The following is a 15,519-nucleotide window of genomic DNA, read 5'->3' on the forward strand; positions in this document are numbered from 1 at the left end:
AGTTTCAAGTTTATTAATTTTTAATATACTGACCATCAACGAGTATCTAGCCGGTTTACAATAAAATGCTATAATAGTGATAAAAAAATGATTCTTAAAGAGATCTATAAAAAGGAAGGGGAGTGTACATTAAAGACAACGACAAAACAAACTTGAGAGTGATGATTAGAAGGGAGGAGGGGGATAAAGTTACATTGTTAGAGGTAAAATAATAATAATAATAATAAAAAAGTAGGTTAGCATAGAGTGGAAAATTTGTTTGTAATGGAGGTATTTTGTGGATGGTAGGTTTAGTTGGACTCTGTTAAGGATTCTTTTTGATGTTGTCCAAACATTAGAGAATAATTGGATGAGAGGGGCTGCTGAGCTTCCGTATAGGATCTGGTGTAGGATACATGATGATTTCAAGATTATGTGGGATGATATTGGGAGCCAATGTAGTTGCCTGATGAAGGTTGTGATTGAGTCAAATTTCTTTAATTTGTAGATTAGTCTAAGGGCTGTGTTCTGGATGAGTTGTAGTTTGTGGATAAGAGCGATGTTGATGCCAAGGTAGGTGGAGTTGCAATAGTCCAGTTGGGGTAGGACCATCAACTGAACGATCAGAGCAAAGTGGTGTGGATGGAAGTATGGTCTTGTGAGTCGTAGTTGACGCATAGTGTAGATGGTCTTTTTCTGAAGGTTAGATATTTGTGGTTCCATTGTGAGAGTGTCGTCTAAGATGCAGCCTAGTTCCTTGGTGGATTTTTCCATTATGAGAATGATACCTGATGAAAGAGTGAGGTTAGGTATGACATTCTGTTGTGCGGTGCAGAAACCAATGGCTTTGGTCTTAGTGGCGTTCAGTTTCAACTTGTTCGTTGCCTAGGTTTGAATTTTATCTATATTGTTTGAGATTTTTTTTCGGCAATATTGGGATGGTTATGGGGATGAGGAGGAGGATGTCGTCAGCATACGATAGTATTGTTTCATCTTCCATTTTGATGTGGCCCAGTGAGCTCATGAATAGATTGAATAGGATTGGGGATAATGGGGAGCCTTGTGGGACGCCACAGTAAGCCTTCCAGGGGTTGGAGTATGATTCTTTATTACCATGTATTCGATTTTATAGGAAGTCTTCAAACCATTTCAATACAGTTCCTGTTATTCCGATTTCTGAGAGTTTGGTTAGTAGCAATTGGTGGTCCAGAGTCGAAGGATATATCAAATTGGAGTAAAATGGCCGGATGACCCGAGATTAGCAATTATTTAATATTAGTGATTAAAGTGATGAGGAGGAGCTCGGTGCTGTGCTGTTTTCAGAAGCCATATTGGGATGTATGAAGGCAGGAATGTTGCTGTATGTATGAGGCTGTATAACCAAGAACTGACTATAGTATATACCAGTAAAGAGAGAGCAAAAATAGCTCTAAAAATATGCTCAGAAAAGTGAAACTCTGAAGGGGGAGTGAGGACCCCCTCTTAGGAAAAGAGTTTACTGTCCAGTCATTGCATGTACTTGTAAATAATCGCTCTCCGAGAACTGGTAAAATTGTTTGTATTGATTATTAAAAATCTCTTGATACTTTCAAAGTTGATGTGTTTCTAATTCTCTTATTGCAGTAAATCTCGCCGGAAAAAATGATGCAATGCACTTATCTTGTAGATATAAACTTTTAGGGGTCCCAACGTGGCCCCGTTTCGTGATCTGCTTCAGGAGACCCAGATACACTCATTTGGATACGCTATGAAACTGTAGTAAATTTCCATGAGATAATCATTTGCAAAATTGAATCAAAGGTTCCAAAAAATAGCAGCCCTAATGTGTTCATGTACTATTTCTCGATATGTTGGAAATGAGAGAAGATTTTGAGTTCCTGATCTCAATGGACTTAATGGTATATATGGAACTAGCAAACGCATGAGATATGAAGGTTCTCTTGTGTCTAATATTTTAAAAGTGAGCAAACGAATTTTATAAATAATTCTATGATTTACAGATAGCCAATGTGCTCCTTTCAAAAAAGGCACTATATGATCAAATTACCGTAAATTGTAAATCAATTGGATTACTGTATTTTGAATTATTTGAAGCCTTTGAATATCTTTCTGGCATATAACCACATAAAGTGAGCTATAGTAATTGATCTGCTGAATCAGTAAAGAATATATTAATATATTTAAGGCTTCTGGAAAAATTAATGAGCAGATTGACCTAAGTCGTCTTAGTTTGAAAAATGATCATTTAACTAACTGTGAAATCTGAGATTGATAAGATAATTTGGAGTCCAAGATTACTCCTAAAATCTTAGTAGATGATAACATACGGAATAGTTATATTGCATAATTGAATTGGTGTAGGTGCTTTTACCTGTTCTTGCGATGTGAATAGTATAGATGTTGATTTTTGTGGGTTTGTTTTCCGTAACCAATTTGTAATATAAACTAGATTCTGATTAACTGTTGCAATCTCAGAAAAAGAATCCAAGCTATATAGAATTTGGATATCGTCCGCATAAACAAACATTGTGAAACCTTGATTTGTCTCACAGTCAACAATGATACAAGAAAAATGTTAAACAAAAGTGGTGATATCGAGCCTTGTGACACATCAGTTTCCAAACTAAATGGTGTCAATTTTAAATCCTGTGATTTTACTATATTTGAATGATTTTCTAGATATGAGCCAAAATAACTTGTGAAAACTATCAAAAATCCAAATTAACCAAAATGTAAATTTATAGTGGAAAAGATACTATCTGTTCTGAATTGCTTCTGATATTTATTTTATATCATAGCAAAACTGGGAAAACTTGGGCGTTTGAGGTCTTTTCTAGGTATAAGCCAAACCATTTTAGCACTATTTCCTTTATATCTAGTTCTTGTAACTGTAGAAATAGCAAAGAATGAACCACGATGTCAAAGGCAGAGGATAAATCTAGTGATATCATCAAATCCTTTTTAAAATTGTCAAAAGCTCGATGTATATAAGTGGTAATTCCTTTCAAGGCAGTTTCTGTGCTACGATAGTGACAGAATGCCATCTGATGGGGATATAGTGAATGGGTTTAGTCCACAAAATCCTGAAATTGTGTTTGTACTATTTCTTCAGTGATTTCCGATAAGAATGGAAGATTAGCAATTGGATGATAATTACTAGGATCTAAACCATTTAAAGACACGTTCTTAAGTCTTAGCTTCAAAAATGTGTGTTTCCATTGCTCTGGAAAACAACCTGACTGTATACTATTCACTACCATATAATGTATAAAAGGAATCAGTGATGGAAGTGATCTTTTAACTTAACAATATTGGAATTGGATTTGCTGGAGTTGTACTTGTTTTTTAAGATGTGGTATAATTATCAAAAGCTGATCTAATGATGGTAAATTAAAATTGACAGACAAAAATTCTCTGGGACCCAGAGGAACCAAGGTCAGCTAAAAAGCCCCAATGACGCCAACCCTCAAGTTGCTCCTCTGAAGATTGGAAGTTGGCTCTCGGGCTATCCTGGAGGCCTGGGAACAGATAATGACCAATCGCTGGGTCCTGGAGATTACCAGAGAAGGTTATAAGATGGTTTGTATGCCCTCACTTCCGCCTGGTTCGTGGATTGGCTGGCCAGAGAAGATAGAAAAGGTCTGAGCAACATTACACAGGTTTCTAGATATTCAACAAAAAAACCAAGGAAAGATACCATGAAGAAATTGGGGGTATGGAACTGTATACATCAAGTAGGGATACACAAGTAGATTAATATTTATAAAAAGATAAGTATGTCAATAAAACAGTCTTTGAATTAAATATTGATTGCAGACCCGACACAGTCCATGTTTAAGTTTTTGAAAGCCTGACTCAGGGATACAAAGACATCTAAAACATTTAACACACATTTGATAATGTCAAACATAGAAAAATGCATAATTTTGTTGTAGCCAGAGATGATAGAAATCAAAAAATGGACTAGCAACTTCAAACTGAAACTAAACACAGAAAAGACAAAAGTCTTTTTGGCAAGCCCCAATGACAAAATAACCAGAACATCGTTAAAAATAAACGACCACGAGTACCCAATCTCCAAAACCATAAAAATACTGGGTATCACACTAGATACACACTTAACCATGGTTGACAACACAAACTTACTGGTGAAAAAAATGCTTTTACACGCTGTGGAAACTAAGGACTATTAAAAAATACTTCGACACAACATCCTTTAGATTACTAGTGAAGTCGCTGATCCTATCTACCCTGGATTACTGCAACATCGTCTACCTGGGTATCCTCAAAAAAACAGTACAAAAATTAAGACTAGTGCAAAACACTGCTGTTCGCTTGATCTTCGGACTGAGGAAAAAAGACCATATTAGCCCCTACTACAAAAAATTGCACTAGTTGTCAATGGAGGCGCGAATACTGTTCAAGTTTGCATGTATCTGTTTCAAACAGGTCTGGGGACTAGCACCTTTCTACCTGCTACCATACTTCACGCTACACAACTCCACACGAACAACCAGAAACCAAAACATCTTTACATACCCAAAGATCACAGGCTGCAAATACAAATCCTTTCTGGACAGAACCTTCATGTTCCAAGCAAGCAGACAGCAATCCTGGCTGGGAAACTACATAAATAGAGCCAGGCAGACCTACGGCGCATTCCGAAAATCAGTTAAAACCGTTCTATTCGACAAATTAATCGCCCAAACAGACCTTCACTCACTATGATATTTCCTCTTTGCAAACCTGATGTAATTTCTCATGTAACCCCTATTTCTTATGTAGCATTTCAATTCGCTGATTGTCCAGCCTTCTTTCAATGTGAACTGCCTAGAAGTCATTTGACTATGGCGATATAGAAGAATAAAGTTATTATTATTAGATTTTAATTAGATTTTTATGTATTTTTATGTGAATTGTATTTTTTTCACTGATTGTACAGTTCTTGATGTGAACCGCCTAGAACTATGGTGTGGCGATATATAAAAATAAAATTATTATTTGTGTTAAAATATGGATAGTGCTTCATATCTTTGTGCTCTCCAGAGACATGTGCACATTCATGCCTCTTTCCTTGTATATTCTGCGCATGTGCTGGTCAGTGACTCGACGCATGTAAATTGAGTGAATCTCCCCTGCTGTCTGCCAACATCATTTGCATGCGAGATTTTTTGAGAATGTCTCGCATTTTAAAATTCGCTCTCACAATGGCTCTGTTTTGTTACGCGGATTTTTAGAATCTTGCCCTCAGTCTGCTCTCAGTCTCCAGCAGGTAGTGGTAAGCTGTTGCAGTCTTCCCTGGTTTAGTGAAGGGCTGTTGGAAGTTGTTTAGTGGCCTGGTCCCCATCTGGTGCCGGACTGAGCTTGGAGGTACCCTTTCGGGGGGCCCATCTGACCTCAGGGGTGTCGCACTCGACGGGTTGAGTCTCTCCCCCCATTTCTTCCAACTCCCCCAAAATTTTTTCTAGAAGTGCCTCAGCTGTAAGCCTTGCCATCAATACCCCACTTTTCTTTTAGCTGACTCGTCAGGGCCGGATTTTCCTATAGGCTAACTAGGCTTCAGCCTAGGGCCTCAAGATCAAGAGCGGCCTACATTCAAATTGTTAGCAAAATTAAAATTACACTATTCTAAAAACAGTGAACACTAAAACACTGAACCGAAAATAAGGAGAAATTCTACGCTTCGGGATCGGAACCGGCTCCGGCCGCAACGGATCGCCGACTTGGCTTCTCCCTTTCTTTTTCTCGCCCTGGGAGGAGGATCGGGGAGGGAAAGACATCAGTCCGGAAACAGCTGGGCAAAGCCCAGCCCCGCAGGGAGAGAGGCAAAATGTGGATCCGTCGGGACAGGGCAGCCCAGACTGGCGTTGGGGGGGGGGGGTGTTTCAGTGGAAGGGGGATGGGAGGCAGGCGGGCATCGGAGGGGGGGTGAGGTGAGGAAGGACGCACTGGGGGCACTATGGACATAGGAAGGGGCAATGTTGTGTGTTATGTTTGATTAGTTATTGTTACAAGTACTATATATGGTGCTGAGAATAAATGTCCAAATAAGTGTTCTTGACTTTTTTTTATTTATTATCCGTGTCACATTTTTTATAAAGGTTAGTACCAATAACATGTTTCATTTAACATATTGATATATATCACAGTAATGATGCATTTTATTATCTCATGTAATTTACAAACTTAAAAATGGGAGGTGAAAGGGCCTCATAAGTTTAATAGCCTAGGGCCTCTTTTCATCTAAATCCGGCCATCAAGTGGTGGGGAAGCCTCGTGTTTCTCTCACCGCCCACATAGGGATTCACCCAGCCACTGATAGGGAAATAAGGTTTCCCTTACTGCCGATAGTGCTGGGAACTCCCTTACTGCTGCTTCTTGCTTTCCTGCTTTAGCGGCTGGGGCGGTTCAGGCCTTTCTGCCGCTGCAGGCCTCAGGGGAGTGTCTTTCTGTGGGTTTTGCGCCGGTTTTGGGGAGAAGATTCTCCATCTTGTCTTAAGTCAGGTGACCTTCCCCCTGTATCTGCTGGGTCTCCTGCTTTGGCAGTGAGTTCCATTGTGCTGCCAAGGTTTTTTCCCCCTGAGTTAGCCTTGTGCAAGGCTTATCTTCAGGCGTCTGGGAGTCCTGCTTCCGCCCTGGGAGTCTTGGGTCTTTTGGGGGGTTTTCTCCTTTCATGTCCACCCCTGCTTGACCCTCCTCTGTGCTGGTTTTGGACCCATCCCCCAGTTTCGTCCAAGTGGCCAAGGGTCTCTTGGGATGAGGATTTTTTGTTTGGGAAGCAGTTTTCGCTTGAGAGTGCCTGGACACCTTGATGGACCTCCAGGATCCTCTCGGGGGATGGATGCTGCTGGCGGAAGATTTTTGGAACTGCCAGCTGGCGAGGATGCATCTGTGGTGTGCATTTTTCAGCGGGATGAGCTCCAGGAGCTTATTCTTTAAGTTTCCCTGGTTTTGCATTTCGAGGACGCAAAGGAGCTCCCACGTGTGGTGGACCCCCTGCTTCGGGGGATCCACTCAGCCTCCCACTCTTTTCCTATGCATCAGGATATTTTATGATATTGTGCTGGTGCAATGGAAGGCATTGGAAAAGCCTTTTTGTTTTGCACGGTCTATGACCCACCTATATCCCATCCCAGAGGGGGATAGGGATACCTTGAAGTCGCCAGTGGTGGATACGGTGGTTTTGGCCATTGCGAAATGGCATACGGTACTGGTAAAGGGTGGCACGGCTTTGCGGGACTCTTAAGAGCATAGATTGGTCCCTTCTTAAACAGTTTTGATGTGACTGCCCTTGCGGTCCAGGCAGCGATGTGTGGCGGTCTGGTAGCTTGGGCTTGTTTTCAGTGGTCCGAGCGTGTCCTTGACCAGGCGTCTGATGACTGGTCCTTGGTGGATCAGGAGTTAGCTAAGATTGAGATGGGTGCTTCTTATCTCTCTGTTACGGGCTTTGGCCAAGTCCATGGCTCTCGGTGTGACTGCGAGCTTGTTGGTGGATGCAGCGGCAAAGGCAAAACTTATGAAATTTGCCTTTCGAGGGTCTTTCTTGTTTGGTAAGGATCTGGACAAGTTGGTACAGACTTTGAATGACCGTGCTTGCCCACCTGTGTGGGGTGGCATTGCCTACCTGCATGGGGTGGCGTTGCTTGTGGCATGACTTCTTTTCCTTCCACTGGATCTCCCCAGGGCCATTTCTTTCAGCGCATGCAGTCCTTTTTTTTTTGGGGGGGGGGGCGTGATTCCGCCACAGATTCCTCTGCCGCGCACTCCCCCATGACTCCTTGTGGGCTCTTCCCTTGGTGCCAGAGGGAGCCCAGTTGCAAGAGTTTTATCAGGGGTGTGCCATTTGTTGGCGTCGGGTGTCTGGTGCCATATTTAATAGTTTTATGGCATCGGGCAGTGGCAGGTGGGCGGGGGCATCCCTCCTGCCATTTGTTTGCAGCGGCTGGTATCTGGAGGCAGGAGGGAGTGGGCATTGCCCCTGTCATTTTTTTGGTTCAGGAAGGGAGCACTTTGTCAGGAGAAGGAAGGCTTTTTTTCTTTTTTTTTAAATTGGGCAGATGGGTTTTAGAATCGTAAAACCCAATGCAAAATAGCCAAGCAAATGTTAGTTAATCAATTGCTTGGCTATTATGCATGGAGTTTTACAAATTTGCATGGCTGGATTGGGAAATGGGCGATTTGAGGGGGAAAACACGCAGTGGGTCGTTTAGTGAATTGGGTCAGTTAGTAGCGATTGTGGCTAAACCTGTGAAAACAGGTTTAGCGACGATTGCTGACTTTAGTAAATTGGGGCCTAATTACTCCCTGGTCAAAAGGAGCAGGGGTGTGGATGTAAGGTAAAGGAGCTTTTAGAGTGAGATCCTTACACAGTGTCTGTTTTGTGAAATAGAATAAGAAATTGAGGCCCAGATTCTCAAAAACCCGTGTTAAAAAGCGATGGTCTGCTAACGCAGCCGTTTTGATACCGAATCTAAAAACCCAAGACATTCTTAAAAAATCGTGCATGCAAATAAGGTCGGTGGACAGCAGTGAGGATTTCCTAATTTGCATGTGTATAGGAGGGGCTTAGGCGTCCAGGCCAATCAGAGTCTTAGGTCCCTTCACGATGCATTTGGGGAGGTGCCTGAGGCTCTGATTGGCCCAAGTTGTTTAAGGCCCCTCCCATGGGGCCAGGTATATTTGATTTAACATGGCATTAAAGTAGAATGTTGCAGGATAAAGGAAATCTGAGAGAATTATTATTAGAAGGTGTCACACCCTTAGTAATACAAACGGAAATAGTTGCAGTGCATTAGAAGGACTCTGGTATAACCTCAATGGGGAAGTTATGTGTTGCTCAAATTCACTTAATGCTATGGGTCCAAAACTTACATTCTACCATGTATGAAAATGCTGCCACTCTGATGCATGATTTATCTCCCCAGGTATGGCATCATGATATTAATAAAATTATGACCCAAATTTTAGTTAAATGTGAACTATGTATTAAAGTAAATCACCAAGGGACACACATTATGCCTGGAACCATATCTATTCCAGAGGGACCATTTAAAAAAAATGGCATATTGATTTCATTCACATAATACACCCATGTAAAGGGAAAAGGTTCTTGTGGTATGTGTTTGCCTTGCTTATTAATGCAGAAAGGAAACAGCAGCAAAGATGGCTTGTTTGTACCCACTGAATTGATATGCAAATATGGTACAACAGTGCAAATTGTTAAAGAAATCAGCTATTAGAATTATTAAGTAAATCTTTATTGATTAAACACACATTTATTACAGTGTATTGATCTCAGTCTAATAGTTATATATATAAAAAAAGCAAATGATTAAAAGTGCCTTAAAGAAAGTTATGCCATTATCTAAGGACTAGCTGACTATGTTACCAGCAGCATTGTATATAGCAAGGAATCGTTATCTGACAAAATATTCTATGACCCCTTATCTGATTGCTCAGGAAGGAAAATGCCTGCATACTTTTTGTTACCAGGACAGTTACCATTAAGTTTTTGTTTTCTGATTATATTGCAGCCCTGCAAACTTGGTAGTAGAAGTCTGAGTTCAGAGAGGTTTAAATACAGCTTTCAAGGGCATCAGTGGACCCTTCAAATTTTATACAAATCAATGGGGTTCTCATTACAAACAGGACAAAGCTTAAATAACTGTCCTATATTTGACTGGTCATATACCTTGCCCTGTTCAGAAGATGGAGAAATGGGGATAACTAGGAAACGACAAACAGCATTAGCTGAAGTCCAAAGTCAACGAGGACCATCAACTCCAGACACAGGCTTAACAGTTGTCTACAAATTTACTGGACTCAGCAATATTCCTATGGACTCTTTCAGATAGAGACTGTTCATTTGCTGTAAGATTGAAAGGCTATTCACATGTGAAAGATGAAGCCTGCTCCTATACTGGAAAAAGACTGAGTATGCCAATGTACCTGTTTGAGAAGTCCCAAATATGAGAGGAATTTCAGGTTTTCAGTATTCATGAGCAACCTGGACAGATTGTTGTCTTTCTTTTGTCTATTTCTTTTTTCTTCTGACTTTCGTTTTGGTGATATTCTGGTTTCTTTACTAAATAGTTTATGATTATCTGCAAAACCTTTTAGATTAAAACATTAAAATTGTCTTTAGTATAGAATTTATAACACATACTTAAGAATTTATATACCAATGTGTGGAAATGCATGTTTGTTACTTTTATTAGTGCTTTTACATTAGTTTTAACTGCATGGGATTTTAATATTCCTTAACATGGTCACTTAAATATAGATGAACAAATGAAATTTGAAGCTGCGGTATTAGCTAAAGCTATTCCTTGTTGAGTGTGCACCCAACTTCCTAACCATGCTGATGGCCTCCCTTTTAAGTTTGTTGCTTGGAATATTTCCGTTATGTGTTATTACTCTATGTATCTAATGAAATCTACAAGGCTTGTGTTACCTCAATTTAACCATATAGGCAAATTGTTCCACATTGCTTAAATCTGCTGTACTATATTTTATCCCAGAACAAGCAGGCAGCCTATTCTCACATATGGGTGACGTCATCCACGGAGCCCGGATGTGGATAGCTTCGCAAGCAGACTTGCTTGTAGAACTTTATAAAGTTTGCGACTGCTGCACCACGCATGCGCAAGTGCCTTCCTGCCCAGTGCAGGACGCGCGCCTTCTCAGTTTTTCACGGAGCCGAAAAGTCCTATTTCGATGCTCTGGGCTAGACTCAGTTCTACTTCATGCCTTCTCTCACTGCGGCTCATGTTTTTTTTTTCTTTTTAGGGTCGCTGTGTTTTTCTTACATATTTTATTTTAAAAAAAAGAAAATACTTTTATTTTTCTTATGGTCACAGCAGGGCCTGCCTCGCAGCCTCAGCCTGTGGGCTTTGACCTAGCTGCGGCTATTTTCCCGTTTATGTCCCGGCTGGTCACAGGCTTCAAGAAGTGTAGCCATTGCCAGCGCACAATCTCTCTCACTGACCCACATCAGTGGTGTATTCAGTGTTTGGGACCTGACCATTGTCCGGAGTCGTGTACCTGCTGCACTACCCTTCAACCTCGTGCCCGCAAATGCCATCGAGTTCAGGTGGAAAAACTCTTTGGAGGTATGGATCCACTTGCCCCGACCTCGAATCCGGTCAAGCTCACAGGGGTTCCGCCTTCTGCCTCGACCTCGGCTTCAACCTTAATCAAGCCATCCTCGTTCGGTGGGTCCTCATCCTCGAGCAAATCTGCTAAGTCTTCTCCTGACGAGACGCCTTGCTGCCTCCCTCAGATCAGGTACCAGCAGTGATTATCAAGCTGCCCAAGAAGCAGGTCTCCAAGTCAAAGTCATTCTTTCTCGGAGACTTTAGCCACACCAAATGTACCAGACCCTCAAGTCTCAGTCTCACATTTGGAGGCTATGATCCAGACCATCTTGGATTGTCAGTTTGGTAATATGCTTGCCATACTACTGCCTCAACTCTGCTTCCTGCAGTCCTGCCTGAGCACTTAGCAGTATCACAAGGAGTCGAGACCTTGCCCCGAGCTGATCCTCCTCACTCTATACAAGGAGTCGAGTACTTGGAGTGCTTCGAGAGGATTCTACACACTATGCAAGGAGTCGAGTCTTTGCGAGTGTCTCATCTGGAGCATTAGCACGCTAATCAAGGAGCCGAGTCCTTGTCAGTGCTTCGAGATACCTCAACACCAGGCATTCAATCCCTTTTGGTGTCTCGATCTCTAGTCCTCCCTCCTCGTATAAGGCATCGCCCTTCCCGAGGCATAGGGCAAAGACTCCTCGACTTTCTTGTCAACGAGACCTGTCTGGTTAGAGGCATAGTTCTCCGCATCAGTCAAGGCATCCATCAAGGCACAGATCCTCTTCTCGAGACAAGCCTCGTCTCTCCAGACCTTGAGACTCTTTGATGACTCCAATTCCGATGTTGAGGACACCACCTCCACCTCTGCTTCTTCTGCGAGGGATTCTATACTTTCTCTCAGTGAGTCGTCTATACCTGCATATTCAGGCATCAGGTATCAGTACTCCAGAGAAGTTTCACCTTCATTCTCTGCCTTGCGAGGCATCTCGAGGTCACCTTCTTCTCCTCGAGGTCAATCTTCCTTGGAGCAGATATCTTTTTCTTCTTTCCTATGTCAAATGAGTAAGGACCTCAGTATTACTTTGGACTCTGATTCCAAATACTCTTAGGAATATTTAGAAGAAATGGATATGTCTCGTTCTCCTGCGGAGTCTCTCAAATTGCCCATTAATAGACTTCTTTCTCAAACCTTTAAGAGAAATCTTGACACCTTATTCCATTCCTGCTGTGCCAGGAAAGCTGGAGTCTCGTTACAGGATGGTCCGCTGCAAGGGCTTCAAGAAATCTCAGTTATCCCATCAGTTCCTTCTTATATTCTCTAAAAAAGACCAACCCTGCCAAAGTTTATGCCACTGTACCTCCTGGAATAGAGGGCAGGACCATGGACAAGTTTGGTCGCCATTTGTATCAAAAATTCTCTCATGGCAACTAGAGTTTTGAATTACAATTTTGTTTTCATTTCTTACTTCAAGCATTTGGTTGACACACTGCCTGAATATTTCAAATATATTACTCAACACCGTCTTCCAGGGTTTCAGCAGACAATCATCACTCTGACTCAACTCTGCATGCATCTCCTTCAATCTTATTATGCTTTTGAACTTTCCTCGAGGGTCGCTGCCTTTTCAGTGGTGATGCGCAGGTTTGCCTGGCTCCGCACTATAGACATGGACCCTAAACTTCAAGATCATCTGGGCAACATTCCTTGTCAAGGCAATGAATTGTTTGATGACTATCAAGGCAGCTACCAAACGATTTTCTGAACATGAGAAATTGTTTGCTGCCATCACTCGTCCTAAGCCTAAGCCTTCTACCTCTAAAGGCTTCAGACCTCTTCCATCTTACCATAGGCGTTTTCCATAGAAAGCAGCTCCTTATACAAGAGTGCCTCCTAAGAAACAACAACAACAGAGGCAGCAGAAACCTCAGAATCCTGCTGTGCCTAAGGTTCTCAGCCTTTTTGACCATCTAATACAGAGCATAACCTCCATCATTCTGCCTCTGTCCTCTCCCCTTCCCATTGGCGGTTGTCTCCACTGCTGGGAGATGATTACATCAGACCTCTGGGTGCTGTAAATCATCAGGGAAGGATATTCTCTTCAAATTATTCAGATTCCTCCAGATATGCCTCCAAAAGAGTATCTTTCCAATCTATCCCAGACTGCCCTTCTTCTTCAGGAAGCTCAAGCTCTGCTTCGTCTCCATGCCATCGAGGAAGTTCCCCCGGAACAGCAGATCATGGGGTTTTACTCCCGTTACTTCCTAGTTCCGAAGAAGATGGGCGATCTGCAATCCATTTTGGACCTGAGAGCCCTCAACAAATTTCTTGTCGGAGAGAAATTTCGGATGCTGTCTCTGGCATCTTTATATCCCCTTCTAGATCAGAATGATTATGTTCTCTAGATCTCAAAGAGGCTTACACTCGCATTCCCATTCATCCAGCCTCTCGACAGTTCCTCAGATTTCGGGTGGGGAATCTGCATTTCAGTGCACAGTGCTACCTTCCGGCCTGGCTTTATCTCCAAGAGTTCACCAAGTGCCTGGTTGTAGTAGCAGAAGTTCTGAGGAACCATGGGCTCCAGATGTTCCCGTACCTGGACAACTGGCTCATCAAGGGTTCAACATCTCAAGGGGTTATTGTAGCGACCCAATAGACTACGTGGTTCCTACAAAGCTTGGGGTTCAAAATCAACTTTCCCAGGTCCCAACTACAGCCCTCTCAGACTTTGCAGTTCATCGAAGTTGTTCTGAACACTGTCCAACTCAGAGTATTCCTTCCTCAACAACGTCAGGATGCTCTCAATCAACTTTGTCACAAAGTGTCTTGACTACAATTTCAGCAAGACACATGATGGTTCTCCTAGGTCACATGGCTTCTACAATTCCCTTGACTCCTTTTGCCAGGCTTTACCTCAGAATTCCTCAGTGGACCCTGGCATTTCAGTGGGTGCAGGCTTGTGACCCACTCAACACATCAGAGTGACTCCTTCGTTGAGACAGTCTCTCCACTGTTGGATGCTCTCTTCTAATCTCTCCAGAGGTTTACTGTTTCAAACACCCCCTCATCAGAAGGTCCTCACAACAGATTCTTCGACCTACGCTTGGGGGGGCTCATCTCAGTGGTCTCTGAACTTAAGGCCATTGGTCCAGCATGGATCATCAGTGTCATATCAGTCTGTTGGAACTCAGAGTGATTTTCAATGATCTCAAAGCTTTTCAGCATCTTCACGACCAGGTAGTCTTCATTCGGACAGACAACCAAGTCGCCATGTACTATGTCAACAAGCAGGGAGGAACAGGATCTCTCGCTGTTTTCCAGGAAGCTCTACAGGTGTGGGATTGGGCAATCTTTCACAACACCTTTCTCAGAGCTGTCTACATTTAAGGAGAGAAAAACTGGCGGACAAATTGAGCCGTCTTCTACAATCTTACGAATGAACACTCAATTCCCCGCCTCTCCATCACATTTTTTCTCAGTGGGGGGACTCCTCAGATAGATCTCTTCATCTCTCCCCACAATAACAAACTACCTCAGTTCTGTTCCAGGATATACTCTCCTCACTGACTGGAGGCAGATGCTTTTCTACTGGAATAGATGAATCAGTTTCTCTATGCGTTCCCTCCATGCCCTATCATTCTCAAGACACTTGTCAAACTCAAACAGGAACATGCCACCATGATTCTGATAGCTCCTTGGTGGCCCAGACAACCTTGGTACTCCCTTCTACTTCAACTCATCAGCAGGGAGCCACTGCTTCTACAAGTTTTTCCCTCTGCTTACACAGAGTCAGGGGTCTCTACTTAATCCCAACCTGCAGTCTCTACACCTGACAGCTTGGTACCTAAACTAAAGCTTAACTTTGTATACTGAGTCATCATTTTGAGAAGGCTCGACTCGGTTTACAGCAATTAAATAAACAGGGAATGATTTAGAAATGATAAATAGAAGATAAATTGGAATGAACTGGAACTCCTTAAAAAAAAAAAAGGGGAGATCATTCCAGAGTTGAGAGAATTTGAAGACCAAAGATTTGTCTGAAGATCTTGACTCATTTAATCCCTTTTTTAGAAGGCAGGGAGAGTTTAAATTGTTGGATACCTCTTGCAAAGGAGAATCGGTAAACATTCCAAAATAAATGAATAAGAGGATTAAACATACCATGTAGAATTTTAAAGGAAATACAAGCGCATTTAAATTGAATTCTAAAATAAACCGGGAGCCAATGAAGACTATGAAGCAAAGGGGTCACATGGTCAAATTTACGTTTTCCAAAGATCAGCTTCGCAGCAGTATTCTGAATTAATTGTAATCTGTGAAGACAAATTTTTGTAATACCGAGGTAGATAGCTCTCAACTGCCAATCTACAGTTTTCTCAATCTGTACAGGACGTTTTAGATGCTTCTAGGAAGCCTACCACTAGACAATGCTACAATCAGAAATGGACTAGA

The 15,519-nt window shown here is 42.2% G+C and overlaps 1 protein-coding gene across 1 annotated transcript in view; it reads left to right on the forward strand.

The window, feature by feature from the left end:
• Positions 1-10,122, forward strand: part of LOC117355126 (RNA-binding protein 12B-like) — a 180,913-nt gene extending 170,791 nt beyond the window's left edge. The window contains exon 3 of the transcript XR_004538296.1: positions 9,513-10,122. The gene's annotated coding sequence lies outside the window, so the exon portion shown is untranslated. The remainder of the gene's footprint in view (positions 1-9,512) is intronic.
• Positions 10,123-15,519: the final 5,397 nt, after the last annotated feature.

The sequence above is a fragment of the Geotrypetes seraphini genome, chromosome 2 (genome assembly GCF_902459505.1).
Source record: "Geotrypetes seraphini chromosome 2, aGeoSer1.1, whole genome shotgun sequence".
NCBI classification, from domain to species: Eukaryota; Metazoa; Chordata; class Amphibia; order Gymnophiona; family Dermophiidae; genus Geotrypetes; species Geotrypetes seraphini.